Here is an 18,772-nt window from a genome sequence, read left to right as displayed (position 1 = left end):
AGCAAGAACCAGTCCCAGTGTGGTAGCCTTCTTCCCTGCTGGGATTAGACTGTTGGTGGTCGAGAGGAGCTTTTCAGACCTGTTACTTCCCCAAGCTGTGTAATATACTTGTATCACAGAAATACCTTCTATACAGACCATTTTTTCTACTTTTTGGTAGAAATGTCTAATTTTTCAGCTGTTCTGTGTGTTGAAGAGCAGAATGACTATAAATTTGGAATTGCTGTTTTATTTTGGTATGTATTAAAGGATTTTACAGCAGTGCTGGAAGATGACAGGGAAAATGGCAGGAATGAATCTCATCAGATTTTTTACATATTCAGCAGAGCATTTAGCTACGGTGTTTATTTTCCAACCAAGTGAAGACATCTACTGGAACATCTCAGCTTCTGCAGTGAATAAAACATCTGTGTAAGTTCAGTTCCTTAGGTTTTCTAGATGAAAAATCATTTAAATGATTCTTGTTCACAGCTCTCCTTAATGACCGAGTAAACAATTATATATATATAAACACACGTATATATATACACATATATATATATATTTGTGTATACCCCAGCCCTCCCCCCCCCTTCCACATGGACATCTTTCATTAGTGTGGTACATTTGTTACAATTGATGAACACATATTGAAGCATTGCTACTAGTCAATTTCTATAATTTACATTGTAGTTTACACTTTGCTCTGCACAGTTTTATAGGTTTTGACAAAATGTATAATGGCCTGTAACTGTCATTGCAATATCATGTCAGACAATTCCAATGTCCCCATATTCCCCCAAGTTACACCTGTCCTTCTCTCTCCTTCCCCTCAGAACCTCTGGTTTCCATTGCCTTTATATCAATGATACAAGTTTTTCCATTGCTAAAATAATCATAAGTCTACTTTAGTCCATAGTTGCATTCTCCCTTATGTTTGTTCATTCAACAATCTTTTTTAAAACAAAATTCACATTTTATTTAGATTGAAATAAACTGTACAAAATGGGTTTTCTTCACCAAAAATAACCACAATATTTGTATTATTCCTAGATAAACCACAAAACACTTAATTTTGTAGGCTTTCCAGGCTTTGCTTATAAATAAAGATGTGCAGTAGATATAGTTATGGAAATAGACAGAAGAAACAAATCAGTTGTCAATATCCATGGTCAGTATCCAGTTGTCAGTATCCATGATACTGTCTTGCCATGAAACAGAAGTGCTCAATATAGACCTTCTAAAAAGGTTATGAAGGTGTAGGCTCAATAAAAAAATGTAAACAGCAACAACCAGATGTGGGAAAGGCATTTGAACGGAAACTTGCTCCTTTGGTTTCATTTGATAAAGACAAAATCTACACTGAAATTCTTCTTTCCAAGCTCAGTTTTTCTCACTCTGGTAATTCCTTAGTTGTCCAATACAAAATTTTAAAAATATACTTAAAACTCCTACTAGTTAAAAGTCAGTCATAAACCTCATTGTTATATTTTACAAAATGTATTCCTTTCCTTCCATAACTCCTCAAAACTTATTTCTTCAAAGTACTGATACCAAACTGATAACCTGATGATTGGATCCACAGTGATGATAAATGTTACGTCTAAAATTAATCAGTTCCAGTGTGCCACCAACAAAGATCACACAGAAATGAAATATGGCACTTTCACTGCTATCTTCTGCAAGAATGGATGGGTCTTCAAAGCATGAAAGTTCAAACAGGGCCCTTTAAATAGGTAGATTTTTAATGACTGATGTATTCAATGGGAGTCCTATAAGTAAAGATATTTAGGATTAAGTGGCCCACATAAACCATACATTTTTTCCTCTAACTAGAAGAGAAAATCTATTTTAAAAGTTTCATGTATTTTCAATGGTTTCTGAATTACTTGTAGGAAGCTCTGATCTAGTTGTATAGAGTTTGATATATGTGTCCACCATAAAATCTTGTTTTATACCAAAATTTATATTAAGCAAAGCCAAGTTACTTGACCTTTGGTCTGTCAAAATGCTCCTCAGGTATGCTTTGAGATGCTTTTGCCCATTTTCATAGTGTTCACTCTCAACCTTCATCATGGGAAGAGTACATAAGACCTTCAATAATGCATAAACATTAGGGAAAAACTTGATGTCAGGCAGATGGAGGGCTTCATAAATGGTGGAAGGAGAACTGGGGGATGCTGGGAAGATGGTGGCTGCGTGAGCTTACCTGGTAGTGTCTCAGCAGGGGACGGTTGGGCAGCGTTGAAGGCTCTTTGGGACCGCGCTGTTTCGGGGATTTTTGCTGGTTGGAAGGTGTCTGGACGTCAATTCGGTGGGAAGGTAACAGAGAGGATACGTCTATAACATATAAACGGAGGTCCCAGCTGGGCGTGGGAAGTTCCCTCCGGGGGTGGGCGGAGACGCGGTAGCAGGCGCTCCTGCGGCTCCGGAGCCACGGCGGCCAGGGTTTTTGTTTTTTTTTTCCTTTCTCTGGAGGTTTTGCAGTGCTGAGAAATTCGCGGATACTGGGCTGGCTGGTGAGGGATTGTTGGGACAAGACTCCTTTGCAGATTGATTTGGGGAGACAGACGGTGTATTGTGCTGAAGCGGGGGAAGGGTTAGCCGTCGGACAGGGGGGATAGAGCTTCCGCCTGGAGCTCCATCCCCACAGGTCCGGCTGCCGATCTGCAACGGAATTGGATTTTGGACAATAAGGGGACATAATTGAGAGACTGTTGTAGGGTGCAGTGAGGGAGGAGGACACATCTGAAAGCTGATTGGGGAATATTTTGCGAAGTTTGGGATTTCGGATCTTAGAGTCTGTTTTCGGCGTTTCCAGCTGAAGCCCACCCCACCCGGCGGGGCTTGGGATCTGGGTCATTGAACTGGCCGGGGTGTAGAGGCGCCCTCAAGTGGCAGTTGCGTGGGAGCACAGGGAGGGAGTTGTCCCAAGGCTGATACCCTGAGGAGTTAGGTGAATTTCAGGGATTAGATATTCAAAATAGAATTCACGGAATCGGGCTTCCCCCACTGGGCTGGCACCCAGCTACGGGGATCCCGGAGGGTTGTGTTGCACTGCGGGGCTCCTCAGCTTTCTGTGGACCAGATTTGAGGTTGCCAGGTCTGGGTCCCCTGGACTCTGGGGGTCCACACCCCAGACTCACACCTCTTGAGTCTTCAGTGTCTCAGACTTTCCACCCCTGAATCCATCACGCCCTGGGGTCTACCTGGGGTCCTTGAGTGCCCTGGACCTTAACGTTTGCATTTTATCTTTATTGGTTCATATTGTTTTGGTTTGATTTTCACTTTATCTTACTTTTTACTCTTTTTGACGTCCTGATTGCTAATATTGCATTATCCCCTAGTCTTTTCTCCTAGCGTGTCCCCCAAAGTCCCTTTTTTTTTTTTTTAAATACAGTTATTTAGGGGTTTTTTTTTTGTTTTTTTGTTTTTTTGTTTTTTTTTTTTGTTTTTTTTTTTTTTGCTGGTTGTTTTAGATAGTGTTGCAATTGTGACACGTGTATACCTATATCTCTCTTCCCCCTATCTGTACCCCACCATTTGCCTATCCTCTTTTTCTTTCTTCCTTTCTTCTTGTCTTTCTTTTTTCCTTTATTATAATTAGTTTTTTTTTTCTCCTCGGTTTTCTCTTTCCCTCTTGTCCCTCATTTTCCACTTATTTTATTTTAATTCAAGTACGCAATAGGTGCTACAGGGAACTCCTCATATTTGCTGGGTTATCCCTTCCTACACTGCCTCATTTCTGTGTGAACTGATTTAGGCTACCTACACTATCCCCCGTCCCCTGCATCTTGATATCCACTATCATCTACTGTATCTCCTATATTCCACCCCCCACTTCCCATTCTTTGATCCACAAACTGTCTAACTCTTAATTTCTAATACCTTTGTTCTGTTTTCTGTCTGTTATCCACTCTTGAAACTATTACCTTTCTTTTCTTTTTCCCTCTCTCATGAAAACAATAGCTTTGTAGTTCATACCATATTCTGCCTATATTCAGCCATCTAATCCATAAAAGGTACTCTACCTACAGCTATAACTCTATACAATCTACATGAATCTAACCTCCATCCTCCCAGATCTCATATTCTTGCTTTGTTAACATACATTACTAATACTACTCTACACTTTTCCCTTGCTGACACAATTGCCTTTCCCCAACACTAATACTTTCTTCTAAAGTGAACCTAACCAACAACAAGTAACTTGAATAAGAAGAAAAAAGTGACAAAGAGAAGATATAACTACTATGCAAAAATAACAACTAATTAACCTCCAAAAGCAGACAAAGAAGCTAAGGAACTGATTAAATCCGTCAAAATAAAGAGATGACCAGAAAGCAACAAAAATCTACAAACCAAACCAATAATCAGGAAAACATGGCTGAATCCAATCAACAAACCAATAATCACGAAGGGGAGCAAAACTTGGCACAAGCAATGAAAGAACTCAGAACATTTATCACCGACAAATTTGATGCAGTAATGAAAGAGGTTAACAACATGAAGACATCACTTGGAGGGGAAATTGCAGACATACGCAAAAACATAACAGATATGATGGGAATGAACACCACAGTTCAAGAAATCAAAAATACACTTGCAGCAAATATCAGCAGACTAGAAGAGACAGAGCAGAGAATTAGTGATGTAGAAGACAGTACCTCAGAAATCAAACAGATAGTAGAAGGGGTCAATAAGAAGATAGAAAAAATCCAATCAGGATTTAGGGACTTGAATGACAATGCAAAACGTTCAAACATACGTATTATAGGCATTCCAGAAGGTGAAGAGAAGGGAAAGGGGTCAGAAGGAGTGTTGCAGGAAATAATGGCTGAAAACTTCCCAAATCTACTGAAAGAGACAGATGTACATATCCAAGAAGCACAGCGCACTCCACAAGTCATAAACCCCAACAGGCCCACCCCAAGACATATACTTATCAAATTATCCAATGCTCAAGACAAAGAGAAAATCCTAAAAGCAGCAAGAGAAAAGAAAACCATCACATACAAGGGAAGCTCAATTAGATTAAGTGCTGATTTCTCTTCTGAAACCATGGAGGCAAGAAGACAGTGGTATGATATAGTCAAGGTACTAAAGGAAAAGAACTTCCAACCAAGAATACTTTATCCAGCTAAACTAGCATTCAAACATGAGGGAGAGTTCAAAATATTCACAGACAAACAGAAACTGAAAGAGTATACCAACAAGAAACCTCCCCTTCAAGAAATTCTAAAGGGAGTTTTGCAGGAAGAAAGAAAAAAACAGGAAAGGCAAAGTTGGAGGAGAGTATAAGACCAACAACAACAACAAAAAAGACAAAAAAATATATACAAACAAAATATGACAAACACAAATCTAATCAAAATATGGCTAACACAAATAATTCCTTGATAGTAATAACACTGAATGTCAATGGATTAAACTCACCTATCAAAAGATTCAGACTGGGACATTGGATAAGGAAATATGACCCATCCATATGCTGTCTACAAGAGACACATCTTAGACCCAGAGACGCATGGAGACTGAAAGTGAATGGCTGGAAAACAATCATACAAGCTAACAATAACCAAAAAAAGGCAGGAGTAGCTATATTAATATCAGACAAAATAGACTTTAAATGTGAAACAATTGTGAGAGACAAAGAAGGATACTACATTTTAGTGAAAGGGAAAATCTGTCAAGAAGATAGAACAATCATAAATATCTATGCCCCTAACAAGGGTGCCTCTAAATACGTCAGGCAAACGCTGGAAAAACTAAGTGAAAGAATAGATACATCTACAATTATAGTGGGGGATTTTAATACACCACTATCAACTCTGGACAGAACATCTCAAAAGAGAATCACCAAAGAGACAAAACATCTGAATAGTATATTAGAGGAGCTGGATCTAATAGACATATATAGATCGCTACACCCAAACACAGCAGGTTATACATTTTTCTCAAGCGCACATGTATCATTCTCCAAGATAGATCATATGCTAGGCCACAAAGAAAGGCTGAACGAATTCAGAAAGATTGAAATCATACAAAACATTATCTCTGACCACAGTGGAGTCAAGCTGGAGATTTGCAAGGGACAGAAGCCCAGATTTCACACCACGATTTGGAAATTAAACAGCACACTCCTAGAAAAACAGTGGGTCAAAGAGGAAATCTCAAAAGAAATCAATGACTACCTTGAAACAAATGATAATGATAACACAACATACCAAAATTTATGGGATGCAGCAAAAGCAGTACTGAGAGGGAAGTTTATAGCCATAAATTCCTATATCAAAAAAGAAGAAAGAGCAAAAATTGAAGAACTAACTACACATTTGAAGGAATTAGAAAAACAACAACAAAGTAACCCAACAGGAAGAAGAAGGAAGGAAATAACAAAGATAAGAGCAGAACTAAATGAAATAGAAAATAAGAAAGCACTTGAACAGATAAACAAGACCAAGAGCTGGTTTTTTGAGAAGATTAACAAAATTGACAAACCTTTAGCAACACTAACAAAGAAAAAAAGAGAGAAGATGCAAATACACAAAATAAGAAATGAGGAAGGCAATATCACCACTGACCCCACAGAAATAAAGACTATCATAAGAGGATATTTTGAAAAACTATATTCCAACAAAAATGACAATCTAGAGGAAATGGACAAATTCCTAGAAACACATAAGCAGCCCATATTGACGAAAGAAGAAATTGATGATCTTAACAAACCAATCACAAGCACAGAGATAGAATCAGTTATCAAAAATCTCCCAACTAAGAAGAGCCCAGGGCCAGATGGCTTCACAGGTGAATTCTACAAAACATTCCGGAAAGAACTGACACCAATCCTGCTGAAACTATTCCAAAACATCGAAACGGAAAGAACATTACCCAACTCCTTCTATGATGCCAACATTACCCTAGTACCAAAGCCAAACAAAGACATCACAAGAAAGGAAAATTACAGACCAATTTCTCTAATGAACCTAGACGCAAAAATACTTAACAAAATACTTGCTAATCGTATTCAACAACACATTAAACGTATTATACACCACGACCAAGTGGGATTCATCCCAGGTATGCAAGGATGGTTCAACATAAGAAAATCAATCAACGTAATACACCATATAAACAGATTGAAGGAAAAAAATCACATGATTATATCTATTGATGCAGAAAAAGCATTTGACAAAATACAGCACCCTTTCTTAATAAAAACACTCCAAAAGATTGGAATACAAGGGAATTTTTTGAACATGATAAAGAGTATATATGAAAAACCTAAAGCCAATATTGTCTACAATGGAGAAATCCTAGACTCCTTCCCTCTAAACTCAGGAACAAGACAAGGATGCCCACTGTCTCCGCTCCTATTTAACATTGTCTTAGAAGTACTTGCTCGAGCACTGAGGCAAGAACCAGAAATAAAAGGCATTCAAATTGGAAAGGAAGAAGTCAAAATTTCATTATTTGCAGATGACATGATCCTATACATAGAAAACCCTGAGAGATCTACAACGAAGATTCTAGAACTCATAAATGAGTTTAGTAAAGTCGCAGGTTATAAGATCAATGCGCAAAAATCAGTAGCATTTCTGTACACCAATAATGAGCAAGATCAGGAGGAAATCAAGAAACAAATACCATTCACAATAGTAAATAAAAAAATCAAATACTTAGGAATAAATTTAACTAAAGAGGTAAAGAACTTATACAACGAGAACTATACAAGATTGTTCAAGGAAATCAAAGAAGACCTAAATAAATGGAAGACTATTCCTTGTTCATGGATAGGAAGACTGAACATTATTAAGATGTCTATCCTACCAAAACTGATCTACACATTCAATGCAATCCCAATAAAAATCAACACAGCCTTCTTTAAGGAACTAGAAAAACTAACTATGAAATTTATTTGGAAAGGAAAGAGACCCCGAATAGCCAAAGACATACTGAAAAAGAAAAACGAAATAGGAGGAATCACACTACCTGACTTCAAAACATACTACAAAGCTACGGTGGTGAAAACAGCATGGTATTGGCATAAGGAGAGACACATAGACCAATGGAATCGAATTGAAAGCTCTGATATAGAACCTCACATATACAGTCACATAATATTTGATAAAGCCACTAAACCCTCTCAACTGGGAGAGAGTGGCCTATTCAACAAATGGTGTCTGGAGAACTGGATAGCCATATGTAGAAGAATGAAAGAGGATTGCCATCTCACACCTTATACAAAGATCAACTCAAGATGGATCAAAGACCTAAATATAAGAGCCAAGACCATAAAAACCTTAGAAAGCAGTGTAGGGAAACATCTACAGGACCTTGTAATAGGAAATGGATTTATGAACATCTCACCAAAAGCACAAGCAGCAAAAGAACTAATAGATAAATGGGACTTCCTCAAAATTAAAGCCTTCTGCACCTCAAAGGAGTTTGTCAAGAAAGTAAAAAGGGAACCCACACAGTGGGAGAAAATATTTGGCAATCATATATCTGATAAGAAACTTATAACTTGCATATATAAAGAACTTCTGTATCTCGAAAATAAAAAGATAAACAACCCATTTAAAAAATGGGAAAAAGACTTAAACAGACACTTCTCCGAAGAAGAAATACAAATGGCAAGAAAGCACATGAAAAAATGTTCTAAATCTCTAGCTATCAGGGAAATGCAAATCAAAACTACAATGAGATACCATCTTACACCCATAAGATTGGCAGCTATGAAAAAAACAGAAGAATACAAATGCTGGAGAGGATGTGAAGGAAGGGGAACACTCATCCACTGCTGGTGGGAATGCAGAAGGATCCAACCATTCTGGAGGACAGTATGGAGGTTTCTCAAAAATCTAGCCATAGATTTGCCATATGACCCAGCAATACCACTGTTGGGTATATACCCAGCAGAAATGAAAACAAGGACACAAACCGATATATGTACACCAATGTTCATAGCAGCATTGTTCACTATCGCCAAAAGTTGGAATCAACCCAAATGCCCATCAACAGATGAGTGGATCAATAAAATGTGGTATATACACACAATGGAATACTACTCGGCTGTAAGAACAAACACACTACAATCACATGTGATAACATGGATGAATCTTGAGAACCTTATGTTGAGTGAAGCAACCCAGACATTGAAGGACAAATACTACATGACCTCAATGATATGAAATAAACAAGCTGCCCTAGATAGCAAGAGACTGAACGATAGGCTTACAGGAAATCAGAGAATGGAGGAAGGATATGAAACGTTGTCTGCAGGGGTAGAATTTAAGATGAGATGGTGGTAAGTATGAACACAAAGAAGAGATAAAATGGGGGCAAGGGGTTGCCTATGGTTGGGGCTTTACGGGTTTGAGGGTGGCTGGGGTGGGATGGTTGGGTAACGTTGCCCAAAATGGGGGGAGGGAGGGGTAGCATACCAACATAGGAGAGGGACTGGAGGTGGTGGAGAGTAAAATGCCGAGAAATCATAACAAAATGTAATAAAGAGGGTTACCTGTTTAGAATGCGCGGAGAGGAGGGTCTGATGCAAGACGAGCTCCTGGAGAATGTCTAAATGCTCACTCTGCCAGAGTGGGTGACACCAAGGGGTAGAATCCCAAGTAGTGAGAGTGGGGGTGGACCCACATCCTGGGGAGGAATAATGCCACCAAATAGAGGGAACTCTATCCCTCGAGAGAAAGGGTGGCTCCCGGGGCGTTGGGGCAGTTGAGCAAATTAGGCCCTGAACACTATTCCATCTATCTCTGGAAGTGGCTCCTCAGGAAACGGAGCTTGGCTGTCACTGTGGGCACCAAGGTGGAAGGGAAAATGGACGTTAAATGTGTGGAACCAAAGTAAATGGGGGGAAAGAGAGGAGTTTCTTGAGAGTACACAAGGACGGATATAAAACATGTAATATTACACCATAACATATAGGAGATGACAGACTGATAATGTAAACCATATTGTAAAACATAGGATAACTAAAAATGTAAAGAATTGTGTATCCTAAAGTATCCACCATAATGTAAGCACAGATATTACCTTGTTAGAAATCTAATATCTCAGACTCTGTACATCACCTTAAGTAAATATGATATGAATAGGGTGTAAGAGTATCGATGTGGAAGGAAAAAGGTTATATGGTGGATTATGGGAATGCTGTATATTATATATATGCATTGCTGTGGTCTAGGACTCCTATGAAGAAATGCTGAATAATTGGGGGGGGGGGGGGAAAGGATAAGATGTGGAATTTTTTCAAGTCAACATTCCTTAAGTTCTATATCTAACTTTATCCAAGTTCTTTATCTATCCGTTAAACCCATCGCTATATGCCATTCCCTAGTAAGGGACCACGACATTATATTGGGCCTCAAATTTCGGGGAGTTCTGGATCACAGAGTGTTTCAACAATGGCAATGGAGAGATACTGGTATGGGATACCAATGACAAGTGATATATGGCTGACAGGGAGCTGTACAGAACATATGTCCAGGGTGCATGGCAATGATTGGATATACTCATAGCGGCAACAATTAAAAACCACAGCAGGGGGAGTACTGGGTTTCTGGCCAGTGGTGCTCTGTCGTGGTCCCCAGGGGAACAGCGACAGTCTCCCAGGTACAGCGGAGGGGACCGGGAGGAAATGAGGGTTCAACAGTGAGCCCCTGATGCTAATGACTATGTTTGTGAGCTGATAAACCTAAAATAAGAACAAGGCATAGAGCAACATTGTGCCTGGGAATTTCCTCCTGTCAGCCTTCATGTTACTCAAATGTGGCCAGTCTCGAAGCCAAACTCAGCATGTAAATGCAATGCCTTCCCTCCAGCGTGGGACATGACACCCGGGGATGAGCCTCCCTGGCAACGAGGGACCACTATCAAATACCAACTGATGATGCAACTGGAAAAGGACCTTATATGGAAGATTCAATGCGGATCAGCAGAATATCCATGTCTACATAAAATAACATGTCTTTAAAATGCTGTTTGACCTAAAGTAAGGGGGAAATGGAAAGGAGAAATGAGTTTATATGGCTACGAGTTTCTAAAAAAGAGTCTGGAGGCTGGCAGAAGGATTGCCCTCATGCACAACTGAGCAGAGTCAGAGAGACAGATAAAGCAGATACAACCCCCAGATATTGGCTCCTATGAAGGCTAAAGAGACCCATGAGAGTTATGGTCATGGCCGATGGGGTTGACTAACAGGGCAGATGGCCCCTCTTTGGAAACGGTGTTTATGTGTGATGAATCTGGACTCAGATGGGATCTCCCTTCATAAGGCTTTCATGCTAATGTGATAGAGGTGCAGTTAACGTTGGGGTTTAAGATAGATTTAGGGGATTTGAATCTCTGGACCGACAATGTGACAACCAGGTCCTGAGCCTCAACAGACTCCAGCACCTACAATCTGATTTATTGGACTTATCACACTCAGCTAAGATGGAGTTGAAGAAGGACAATCACCACACCATGGAGCCTAAAGTGATTACAACCGAAAATGGGAGGATTGCATCCAGCATCCATGTGGAATCTGAGCCTCCTCTTGACATAGAGGTGCAATGGACACTACCAATCCAATGTCCACAAAGAAGAGGTGGCATTGGATTGGGAAAAGTGGACATAGTGGAAGATGGGTGTGGGGAAAGGCAGGAAGAGATGAGAGGTGGAGGCGTCTTTGGGTCATGGAGCTGCCCTGGATGGTGCCTCAGAGGTAATCACCGGACATTGTAAATCCTCACAGGGTCCACTGGATGGAATGGAGGCGAGTATGGACCATGATGTGGACCATTGTCTATGAGGTGCAGAGGTGCCCAAAGATGTACTTACCAAATCCGATGGATATGTCATGATGATGGGAACGAGTGTTGTTGGGGGGGGAGAGGGAGGGGGGGTGGGGATGAATGGGACCTCACATATATATTTTTAATGTAATATTATTACAAAGTCAATAATAAAAAAAAAAAAAAAAAAAAAATAAATGGTGGAAGGAAGCTCTTATTTTTCCCTCTGTGTTTCCACTTGATTCTCCAATCAAACTCAGCTAAGAGTTTGTCAAGATTGGGTAGGTCACTTCTGTCCATGTCAGCATGATGTTCCTCTGATGTGTTGAGCTGCCCCATGACAGGGGGCACAGAGTTAAGCATTTAAGAGCTTTGAGGTGCTGTTCTGAGAATATATCTTTAAGTTCCTGAATAATGTGCTCCACTGTTGGAACACTTAGGGTTTCTTTATAGTCACTCTCAGAGGTTAGTTGAGATTCTACATTATCTTGCTGAGCCCTGCAGAATTTGCCAGGGAGTTTTCTTTGTATATCAAGTTTGGCTGCCAAATTTATGGCTTCCTCAAACCAAAATTCATGATAAACCGCAATGATTGACATGACTTATTGAGCAAATGCAGCACTGCAGTCAAGCTGCTGGCTGCAAATAAGATATCAGAGGTTTGCCCCTGGAGATTTTCCCCAAAGGCTCTTATAAAAGAGGACATTCTTAAGAACAATGGTAACAATGAAATCAAAATCTGGTACTGCACTACAGAGTGCACATGCTCACCCAGCTATACAGTTATTCCATCTAACATTTGTATCACTATTCAAACCATCTAAACATAAAACAAGTGCTTGCAGGAGATCCACTAAAATTTCAAAAGCATCACACCCATTGATCCATTGAGAATGTAAAATTTCCTTTAGTTCATTTCCCCTTTCTTCATTGCTCTGAAAAAGGACAGAAATTACACTGTCAAGTTCTAATAGTAGTTGTGGTGATCTATGGAAAAAAGAAGAAACTTCCTTAATTGTTCTCAATGCAACATATACTCCCATCACAGGCACTGATTTTGCTAACCATATATTTAAGGCACAGGAAGAGTTGAGTGCATAGACAACTTAGGGAAATTTCTCTAGAAGTCTAGAAGCAATAACTTTCATTTTGGAATAAAATCAACTGGGCACAAGGTAAGTCTGTCCACTACAGTATTCCATGTTCAGTTCCCACCTCTCTGTTATTGCAGGGTGAAATTTCACAGCCAAAATTCCCACATCAGTTTCATAAGGCAGAAAGTCCACAAAATCCTCTCTCAGATTATGAGATTCATCGACAAACCTCACCAACACAGACAGGGGCTCTTCCCCTGCTATGTCCACCACATCATCAGTGATGATGGAAAAGAAGTGTGAGTCTCTTGCTTCCCTGATGGTTTCTACTGGAATGCAGCTCTTGCATATATCTAGCATCTGTTTCTGCTGTGTTTTCAAACAGAACCCACAGCCACATTATCATGTAGGCAGCAAAGGGAGGTTTACACAGTTGCTACCAGAGTATTTTCTTTATCTTAGTCAACACTTCAACAGAATTTTCTTACAAGCATGATTTAACTAACAAAGGCCTTTTTTAGCACTTTTGCATACACAGGACATTGTATCTATGACTTAACCTTTCCTTGCACAAGCAGCTCCACATCATTTCCCTCCATTCTAGCCTGCAAGATGCTCTGTTATAAAGCTGACAACTTCAGCTGAGTGTCTCCAGGTATGGGAGGGGGAAGAGGTGTCAGCAGAGGGAAAAGTGACTTTGTAAAGTCAATTAATGAGGGAGCTAAAGGCAAAACTTTAGATTTAGTATCAAAACAGATTCAATAATAGTCCAAGTGAGCCAAATAGTAAGAGGGAGCAAAACACCTTGTACATGTAATTTCTTAACTCTTTTTTCTACTCTTTCCTAATTTCCTAATTCTAAACTTCCTGTTGCTGGGACTATGAGCAATATTTTTCTATAATCTGTAAGAGTTCTAAAATATGAGACTCATTGGCCTCAGGTCCTCTTTTGCCTTGAGGAGTTGTTTTAGGAGACAGACATACTGTCTCCATTTCCCATCATAAACCTGCTAAAATGCCTGAGAGTGTCCTTACTCACTGAGGACTTGGAAGGCCTTCTAAACCACTCAGCGTTCTGCACCATGACAAACCTTTAGTTTTGCTCAAAGTGATTCTTCTTCCCCTCAAGTCCCTGTTTGGGCCCCAGTTACTGAGACCAGCTCAGCACAGGTTTGCACAAAGGGAAGGCAACACAAAACTGAAGAAATAAAAAGGACAGAAAGACACAAAAGAGAAAATAAAGATGGGACCAGGGGACTCAACAGCTTCTGGAACTGAGAGCCTTGACCCTAGTTTTCACATCATGTTTATTAGAAATTACAAAGCAGTAATTATCTAAGTTTACTTTCAAGGCTGCTTGTTATTAAAGCTGCAGCACAAGCAATGCTACAGAGCAGGTCATCACAAAGTTCAAACGTCTCCACATGCAAACAATTTTCGTGCTGACCAGACAGCGTTCCTTCTAGTCAAGGTCCGTGTTTCTAAGCCCACACTTGTTATCTGCATTATGGAAATGTTTCAACTTCAAGCCTGGTTCCCACATTCAAATTCAAGCTATTTTCCCACATACAAGCATCAATATCAAGGGTCTGGCATAATGATTTGTCTTCCTTCACTAGACACTGCCCATGCTCTTGGGGGATTCATGCCACTCTATTAGAGTATGTAGCAGGACTGCCTAGGATGGGAATTTACTATTCTTTGATTACTGTGTGGGTCTCAAACCAGTGAGAAAATGCCTCATGAACACTTGAACATACTCACATGCTATAGAGGCATGTCCCATGTGCACCCCTCCTGTCACATCCTCCACCATCAACAGCCCACACCAGTGATCCTCCCCTGCCACAGTTGTGACCCCCAGGAACTACTTCTGTGCTCATGGAAAGTTGGTCCACTAGAAGTGACAACACTGATTCCCATCAATGGGAATATGATGGACTGTTAAATAGATGGAGTTGGGAAAACTGGCTGATGGTATAGAGAAAAGTGGAGTTGGTTCTCTTAGCACACTAGATGAATTAAGTACTTGGTGAATGGAAAAAATATAAAACTAATGGAAAATACACACACATATAAATATATTTATGATATTAAGGTGGTAAAAAAATCATTAAAAAATGCCCTAAAAACATAGCAAATTTGCATACAGGGCAATACTTATTGCAGTGCTGGAAGGCAAAACATCAAAAACAAAGCTTTTGCATTTTAAAATTTTTTGATACCCCAAATTATTTTTACCTTAATTTTTCTAAATTAATATGCACTCTATATCTAACCTTTAAACTCAGCACTATATTCCATTTTACTATTAATGGAACCTGGCAATATATTGTGCTTCATTTTTTAAGAAGTTTTGGATCACAGAAAGGTTCAAAAATGGCAGGGGAGGAATACTGGTGTGGGATGTTATTGACAGGGGACACATGGTTGGCAGGGAGTTCTCCAGGGCATATATCCAGGCTACATAAAAATGTTTGGGTATTTTCATAGTGGTTACAGTTAAAAATAATAATTGAGGAAGTGCTGAGTTTCTACCCAGGTTGCTCTATCACATTCCCCAATGGAACAGCAACAATCCCCCAAGTGCAATGGCTAAGACCAATAAAGAAGGATGGTCCAACAATGAGCCCTTGATACTAATGACTATGCTTGTGAACCTATGCACCTGAAATAAGAACAAGGCCTAGAGCTGCAGGGTGCCTAAGAGTTACCTCCTGAGAGCCTCTGTGTTGCTCAAATGTGGCCAGTCTTGAAGCCAAACTCAGCATGTAAATGTGTTTCCTTCCCCCAGCATGGGACATGACTCCCAGGGATGAGCCTCCCTGGCACCAAGGGATTACTACCAAGAACCAGTTGATGATGTAACTAGAAAATGATCTTGAATAAAAGAGTCAACTCAGACAAGCAGAATATCTCAGTCTAAATATAATACCAGGAGTTATAAACACTTTTTGACCTGAATAAAAGGTGGAAATGGAAAGGACAAATGAGTTTAAATGGCTATAAGTCTCCAAAAAGAGCCAGGAGGTTATCAGAGGGGTCGCCCTTATGCACAGCTCAGCAGAGTCCCAGAGACAGATAAGTAGATACAACCTCAGGTATTGGTTCTTCTGAGGGCTACAGAGACCCACAGGTTCTATGGTGATGGCAGATGGAGTTCAGTGCCATGTCAGTTGGCCCTACTTTGGAGTTGGTGTTTCTGGTAATGGAGTTGGACTCAGATGTGATCTTTGTTCACAAGCCTCTCCTGTTACTTTTACTGGATCTGTAGTTGGCACTGGGGTTTAGTGTATACCCAGAGTTCCTGAATCTCTGGACTGACCATGTGATAGCCAGGCCCGGAGCCTCAACAGACTTGCAACTCCTACACACTGGTTTATTGAACTTACCACACTTAGCTAACATGGAGGTGAGGAAGGTCGACCACCACACCAGGGAGCCAAGAGTGCCTACAACTGAAAGCAGGAGAACTGCATCCATCATCCATGTGGAATCTAAGCCCCCTCTTGATACAGATGTGGAGTGGACATAATCATTCCAAGGTCCACAGGATGGAGGAATAGAGTATGGATTACAGTGACTTAACTGATATTTTATTCAGTTAATTAGTAATCAAAGAAAATGTGGCATTGGTGTGGAGAAAGTGGCCATGGTGGCTGCTGGGGATAGGGAGTCGGAGGAAGAGATGTGATATGGGGGCATTTTCAGGACTTGGAGTTGTCCTGGGTGGTGCTGCAGAGACAGTTACTGGACATTGCATGTCCTCCCATGGCCCACTGGGTAGACTGTGGGAGAGTGTGGACTATGGTGTGGACCATTGACCATGAGGTGCAGTGGTGCTCAGAGATGTATGCACCAAGTGCAATGAATGCCTCATGATGATGGAGGAGGTTGTTGTTATGGGGGGAGGAGTGGGGTGAGGGGGGTGTGGGGTATATGGGGACCTCATATTTTTTAATGTAACATTAAAAAAATAAATAAAGACCAAAAAACCCATAGACCGGGATTCGGACTTGGCCCAGTGGTTAGGGCGTCCGTCTACCATATGGGAGGTCCGCGGTTCAAACCCCAGGCCTCCTTGATCCATGTGGAGCTGGCCCATGCGCAGTGCTGATGCGCGCAAGGAGTGCCCTGCCATGCAGGGGTGTCCCCGTGTAGGGGAGCCCCACATGCAAGGAATGCACCCATAAGGAGAGCCGCCCAGCGCGAAAGAAAGTGCAGCCTGCCCAGGAATGGCGCCGCCCACACTTCCCGTGCTGCTGACGACAACAGACGCGGACAAAGAAACAAGATGCAGCAAATAGACAGAGAACAGACAACCGGGGGAGGGGGGGGGAATTAAGTAAATAAATAAATCTTAAAAAACAAACAAACAAACAAAAAACCCATAAACCATAAGGTAAAAATTTGATAAAATTTAATCATCAAATTCAAGAATTTTCTCATGAATAGAACCATAGTCCAAGATAATGAATGATATTTTCAAGTCTAAAAGGATTAATATCTAGAATATAAAATAAATTCCTGCAAACCAACAAAAGACAGACTGGAAATTGAAAATGGGCAAAGGGTATAAATTCCAGGAGAGATGCTCAACTTTACAAATAATCAGAAAAAGTGAAAATAAAGGAATAGTGAGATAAAACTTTACAGTTATCATATTTTTTTAAAGTAGCAAGTAGTAGTGCTAGGCAGGTGTCCATTCTGAGAGCAGGTGTGAACGTGGCAGGCGTGTGCTGTGGGACACTCCTCAGCAGTGAGGAGCCCTGGTGGAGTCTATATGCAACATGAAGTCCAACATCATCTTCCTGGGCTATGGTAAAATAGAAGCAGAAGGATAAATACTGCCCTGTTTCTATAGTTGAGGGTCCCTGTGTCCAAGGACATATGAAAACTTTAGAGAGTAGCTGCCTATGGGGCCAGGAAGGATGGGAATAAGAATCGTGGAGCAGAGAAAAATAAAATAAGACCAATGACAGCTGTGTACCAAAAACTGAGGCTTATGAGTGATGAAACTCCCTACACTGAAATCCAAAGAAAGGAAGGCCCTAAGGATGGGAGGGCAGGGAAGGACGAGCAAGGCCAGCAGCCCAAGCATGGACGAGAGCCTGGGCTTCCATGGAGCAGAGCAGGTGGACAGACAGACTGTGCCTGCCAGGCTCTAGTTCCCAACATCCTGCCCACTGGGTCACTCCCTCAGCTCCAAACAGTGCACCCTGACCCCTTCCCAGTCCTTGCACTAAACCCTCTCTCCTATAGCACCACTAGGTGCAGCTTCCCCTTATGTCTGGCAGCCTGACTGTCTCTTCTGGGGCCTCCCTTGGCTGCTGCCCAGGGGTGGACAGAAAAAAACACTCCAGAAACAAGCGCCCCTCTCAGGGGTCAGGATAACGCAGAATACACCAAGGTTCTTGCAGGGGAGACAGGAAAGCTTTGTGTCACCAACATTGCCAGCAGACCTCCCTGGACCATCCAGGGACCACCAGCAGAGTCTGCCCTCTGCTTTCCTCCAAGCAGCACCCAGTCCTCACCCCTGACTCCTGGGCACACCCACACCCCACCCTTAGGCACTAAGTTTCACTTTCCTTCCTCTTATTTTTGTAGGTACTGGAGCTGGGGGTTGAACCCATAGACCCCATATGTGGGACAAAGCTGGCACCCAACCACTGAGCCATGTCAGCTACCCTGAATTGTTTTTTTCATTAGTTTGCTTATTGTTGTTTTTAGGAGGCATCGGGAACCAATCCTGGAAGCTTCCACCTGGGAAGCAGGCGCTCAACCACTTGAACCACATTTGCCCCTCCTCTGTCCTTTGTCGTGCAAGGCAATCCTTTGGCTCACACCTCCAAATGTACCATGCACATTCCTCAGGGAACTGGGCAGAGTAGACACGTGATAGAT

The 18,772-nt window shown here is 41.1% G+C and overlaps 1 pseudogene; it reads right to left on the bottom strand.

Annotated features, from left to right (window-relative positions):
• Positions 1-1,839: 1,839 nt before the first annotated feature.
• On the bottom strand, positions 1,840-13,249 carry LOC139437324 (52 kDa repressor of the inhibitor of the protein kinase-like; annotated as a pseudogene).
• Between the last annotated feature and the right edge of the window lie 5,523 nt (positions 13,250-18,772).

The sequence above is a fragment of the Dasypus novemcinctus genome, chromosome 22 (genome assembly GCF_030445035.2).
Source record: "Dasypus novemcinctus isolate mDasNov1 chromosome 22, mDasNov1.1.hap2, whole genome shotgun sequence".
In the NCBI taxonomy this organism is placed as follows: domain Eukaryota; kingdom Metazoa; phylum Chordata; class Mammalia; order Cingulata; family Dasypodidae; genus Dasypus; species Dasypus novemcinctus.
Note: the sequence above shows the minus strand (reverse complement) of the source record. Positions and strands in the feature narration are given on the sequence as shown.